The 6,000-nt window shown below is 35.1% G+C and overlaps 1 protein-coding gene across 1 annotated transcript in view; it reads left to right on the top strand.

The window, feature by feature from the left end:
- Positions 1–882: 882 nt before the first annotated feature.
- The window catches only part of LOC311079931 (phospholipid-transporting ATPase ABCA1), a gene marked incomplete at its 3' end in the record, with an annotated part of 231,838 nt that continues 226,720 nt past the window's right edge, over positions 883–6,000 (top strand). Inside the window, exon 1 of the mRNA XM_084109659.1 lies at positions 883–1,044. The remainder of the gene's footprint in view (positions 1,045–6,000) is intronic.

Raw genomic sequence — 6,000 nt, 5'->3', positions numbered from 1 at the left:
TCTGTACAAACTTCCAATATTCTTGAAACAAAATTGTTTATCTTGAAGTTAAAGTTCACTTAACCATAATTATGTTAACACTTAAAAAATAAAAAGTTTGAAAAAAAGGGGTAGAATATGCTAAAAGTTGAAATACCTCTCAAAATAATTGAGGCTATTTAATTGAGATTATTTTAAATAGTTTAAGTGTGATCAGATGTTCACTGGAAAACCATATATGTTAAAAAATAGTTAAAAAATGGACTGAAGGTCAGTGACTTATGTTTAGTTATATGGAAATAAAACAAATCTTAAATGTCACTTTTTATAATGTCTTTTAAATTATTTACTTGTCTGCCACAATAATGTAATGTATTTAAAATAATCTTCATTTGGGGAAATTTCTCAGCAAATATTGATTAATGTGATTCATTTGATATAGAAGGTATTTCATGTAAAGATTAAAAATATATACATATAACTGATTGACAGCCTTAATTAAGAGTTGTGCAGATTAATTTCTCTTTCACAGTCACAGGCCTTTCACCCTCAGGTTCGTTTTACTGCTGCTGTAAAACTCATCAGCTGATACACGCTCTCTATTTTCTGTTCTCGGTCTTAGCTGATTATTAACTTGCCACACTTGAATCTGATTCATTCTGAACTTCGAAAATGTCAAGCAAAATTATATCACAAACACAAACCATTTGATTACAGAAGTGCAGCTGTTTACGTGGGTGTGTTCTGTCTTGTGTAACACACACCATCTCACCTGTATCCATAGACACAGAGCTCATTTGCAGTTTATTGCTTGGGGAGTTACGTAGGCCAAGAGACAGAGAGAGAGAGAGAGAGAGAGAGAGAGAGAGAGAGAGAGAGAGACAGGTATATTAGAGAAAGAGTGTAAGAAACAGACCGTCTGTATCAGGTCAGCTGGTTGATTTGGTTGTTCGTGTGTGTGGCTGGTTGAATTGTTAGCAGTGTAGAATAAGTGCAGGTGCTTGGATCGTACTGGACACAAATGATGACGAGCTGACGGGAACATCTACTCCAGTTAAAACACAGGTGAGTGTTTGCTAATGTTTTTGAGCATGATTCGGCTGTATTATGGGCAACACAATTGAAATGACATGTCATTTTATTGAACTCACAGAAAACGGACAATAATTTTGTCATACACTAAAATAAATCATGGATTTTAGTCATGGAGTGTAAAAAGTACAGAGAAATTGGGTTACACTTTATTTCGATAGTCCACTTTAGACATTCTACTAATTATAAGTAACTTTGCAACATGACAACCAGGACTTGACATTAACGTTTTTGCTCACTAGCCACTATGGCTAGCGGTTTTCCAAAGTTACATATTATGTGTCAAACTAAACAACATAATATGTTGATTCAGATTATGCACCTTCTGTTATTTAGCATTCATTACAAACAAGAAAAATTGAAGACATTTTCATGTGGTGTGATCCTCCCCAACATGAAGTGTGAAATAAAGAAGCACATCGAACTGACGAATGTGGATAGAATTACTTTTTAAATACTGACATTAACTCAAATGACTAGGCATGATTTTACAAGTCATGTAAAATTTAAAAGGGCAATTCTACTTTGTCATTAATTATTGAGTCACAATATCTGATGCTAATCTCATGGGAATCCTCGTTGTTAATGTTGCTAATCAGGACCACAACAGGAAGTAATTAAGACATTTTCAAGCTTTGAAGTGAAGAAGAGCGAGAGTTTTTCCTCCTACAGTTAATTAAACTTAATGTTTATGGGGAACTGCTTCCATCTTCATTTATTCAGTCCTGTGTTGTGATACCATAATGGGACATGATTAATATGCATGAAATAAGTGAAAGCTATATCTATCTGTGTGGATGAGGCATATGGGAGTCGAAATGTTGGAAGCAATGTGTCAAAATAGCTTGAAATGTCCTGCAATGTGACTTGTCAAACTCCTCTAAAACAACTTTAAACAGCATTTCTGTAATCTTACTAGTTTTTATGTATGCAGTTTTAATGAGATCATATTCATTGAGAGACTACATGAAATATAAGTACTTTTAAAAATTAATTCACCACATAACCAATGAGTGACCTTATACATATTCTTATCCTAAAATCTGAGGTCATGTACAAACTCGGTTCTCTCTGACCAAAATAAATAGTTGAAAGTTGAAGAAAAAGCATCTGCATTTTCCCATTATAAAAGTGTTTCCTCAGTGGACGCTTTGATGTTTGCTTGCTTTGCATTCAGCAATACATCGAGAGATTATGCAAAAATATGAAAAGTGTTCAACTCATAACAGGAGATCGTCTGACTGAAAGCACTGCTTCAAAGAGTGATATATAGCCTAGGTGATGACCTTCAAACATTTAAATGTGGCTTAAAGAAATAGTTCAGCCAGAAATATTCTCTCACTTTCATGTCGTTTCAACAGTATTATTTTATTTCTTTTACAAACTTCAAAATGAGATGTCAGGCACAATGCTTCCCTTTTCACACTTGTTTTCAATAAATGGAGCCTTTAGAAGCGTTCCTCGCACAAAGCCACCATATGACTTCAGAAGACATGCAACGCATGCAGACTACTTTAATGCAGCTTTTTGGAGCTTGGCAGTATAAATCAATGTCTACTTTTCTTGTATGCAAAACAGAAGCCTGAACGTTCTGCCTTGGGTCTCTTTTTATTTTTCAAGAGGTAAAAAGTGAAAGTATATTTTCATATTTTGCGGCTACTGCAGGACAATGAGTGAGACTGTATTTATGTATGCAGGTAATGACTGTAGTTTATTTTTCTGATGATTTCACTGCCAAAACCTAAAAAGATCTGGTGACCAGTGATGGTTTCATACAGGGTATAGTGCAAGAATGTCAATTAAATGTCACCTACTGACTTTTTATTTTATTTTATTCACAGTATTAAACCTTGATGTATGCAGGCATTACATCTACAACACATTCTCTTCAGAAGCTTTCACTAAATGTCATGCTCCATTAAAAACAATTTTGGAGTAAAATGGGAAACAATTGACTAAATATACTGTAGCTTGCATACCAAATGGGTGATCATGGAATATTAATCAATCAACAATGCTAACAGGTTTTTGGTTGGATAACTTTAGCTTTAATAAGCTGTCTGAAGCCAAATATTAACATAAAGTCAGGCTTAATCAACCTAGTGAAAAAGAAGTACACTTTAGCATACTTTTAAAAAGAGTAATAATATACTCTAAGTGAACGTACTCAAGATCAAACTGAATGTAATGTTTTTGGACACTTATTTGCATGTTAATTGCAACTAAATGAAAATGCATTTAATATAAATTTAAGCAATAATACAATTATCCAACCTTAAAGATGAATTAAGTACATCTTTATATGTAATTTCATAATCACTTCTATTTTCTTTGAAATATGGTCTGAATGTACTGACAAGCATATGGTCAACTAAAATAAAAATAAAATATTAGTTTACGGATTTTGAATACTACAGTTAAAAATTATAATCAAATACTTTAAATATATTTTTTAGTATGTTAGTCAACACATGGAAATAAGTGTACTACTATAAAACAAGACAAAAGTTTATTAAAACATAAGGATTTAAAATGAACTTTAAATTAAAACTATTAATTCGACATTATTACAAAGTACACTTTTTGAAAGTGTACTTAAGTGTGTTGAACACTCATGAAAGTGTACACTCCGAGTGGCCTTTTATTTCATTAATGTCATTATGTGCAGTTTATAAAAAAATAAAAATAAAAATTATCAAAAGAGTAAAGCTCAAGTATTTAACTTTCTCAATGTCAAAAAACTGTTTAATATGCACAGACAGGATTAAATCTTATAAAATCTTGTTATTGTCAGTGGTTAATCAGCCACATGGGCAGTGATTGGTGCAGGTTTGTAGTACCGGAGGGAAAAACAAAACATTAGCATTTACATGCTGCCACTGTCAGTCAGAGCCCAGAGTGTATTTGAGAGATTCAAGTGCAGACTAATAAAAGCACAAAAAGAGTCCAGTGTGAGAGTGATAAAGTCCAGTGCTGAAGGTTTCGATGTGTGCCAGTTGTTTGGTATTAGAGTTCAGGTGGTCTTGATGGCTTAAAGGAAAAAGCATCCCACTGGTGTGAAACCTGATGCTCCGGTATCGTTTTTCTGATTATAGCAGTGAGAGAAGGATTGGATTGGGTGACAGGAGTCTCTGGTGCTTCATACCAAGCTTGAGGGCATTGTTGGCGTGAATGTTGTAGTCCACATTGAGCATTGTCACACACTGAAAAAAGAAAATGGGTGTAGAAACTATTTCACACATAAATGGCTAGTAAATTTACAAAGAAATGGCAAATAACATTAATTAATATACATTTTATACCTGAATGAACTGTTCTAGTACACCTATACATTGCAAAAAATATTCCATTAAATTGACAGTAGGAAAAAAAAAAAAACAGCTGTGGTTGCCAGATATGCATGGTAAAATATACTGTGTCAATGTTTCTGCTATTTAGGGATGGGATATTTGTGCCTGACGTATGGCATTAACATGAAGCAAGCAGATCGGATCATAAGCCAATCAGGACACGGTGTGTTTACACCTGTCCTCATCAAGTGGCTTCTGAATCTGGATTAACAGATCGGATCTCGCATTCCCGCGGGTGGCGCTTGTTCAACTCATTGACCACAGTACATTGAAAGTAAACATAACCAGAAATAAGTGAGGCGTACTATTTCCAAAAGGAAGTGCATCACAAAGCTTAGTGCAAGTGGTCCATTCCTGGAGAGAGAAGGGGGAATAATGACAGTGGGCGGGGTTTTGTGTGTCGTCCAAATTTTACTTTGTTGCTAGTTCTTCTGTGTATTCTGGTTCTGGATCATTGGATTAAAGGCTGCTTTTGTCATATTCTCCTGAATCGTGAGCTTCACTGCAGCAAAACGTGACAATAACCATATATTTCATTAAGTGATCTAATAATAATATACTTATCTACATGAACTACACTGGAAAAATGTGAAATTTTGGGTAGAAAGATTGAAATAGATTTTTCTTGTAAAACATTCTCCAATTAACTTTTATTTACTTTTTTACAGTGTACTAAAATCCTTTCTTTCTTTTTTTATCTGAATCAGACTTCATTGTAAGTGGCCTGTTCATAAAATATGGCCAACACTTGTATAGATGGTGTACAGCAGGGAACGACAACTGGCGGCCCGCGGGCCAAAACTGGCCCGCCAGCAATATTTTCTGGCCCGCCGGATTATTTTGGAAGTCCTAAATGCTGCACAAAATTCTTCCACTACTTGAGAAAAGCCGTAGTCGCGCGGCGATTTCACCGCCACATACTGTGTGAAACGCCCATAGGGAATCATGCGGCACGGGATTACATTTAAGTATAACTCTGCGTTCACACCGGACACGAATAGCGCGTCAAATTCGCGCCTGCCGCGTCTAGTTATACGCTTGACCACTTTGTGTCCATTCGCGCGTGAAAAGACGGTAGCGATCAGAACTCTTGTGTACTTTGGACGGAGCGGGCGGTCTGACTGACAATAGCCCACTCCCGACATCTTTTGACAGCGTATCCGCACTTAATTCTGACCACCTGTACACCTAGCTCTGAGGAGCTGTTTGGTACTGAAACCAGTGTCAGTCAACAACATTCTTTTTTTGCAAGGATGTTTGAAATAGTTCGGCAGAAAATAGCCTACTTCATTTGTCAGTAGGGCAATATGATTTTCGTTTATGTTTCTTAGAAATTTGAGTGATAGGCTTTGTCCTATTTATGTTATTTATATTTCATAATTTTTTTCTGTGGCATTTTTTTTCTCTGCTGACAGTACAATGTTAAAATAGCCTAATATTTATATTTACACGAACACAATTTTTGTATAGCATTTATAATTATTATAGGCTACTTAATCTCCTTCTTTCCGTTAGAGACATTTGAATGTGAGATTATGGAAACGAGATCTAAATTTTGCATACCCATCAGGTCGGGAAA

This window comes from Abramis brama, assembly GCF_963993115.1.
Source record: "Abramis brama genome assembly, chromosome: 3".
NCBI lineage: Eukaryota > Metazoa > Chordata > Actinopteri > Cypriniformes > Leuciscidae > Abramis > Abramis brama.
This window is presented reverse-complemented; position numbering and strand designations above follow the sequence as displayed.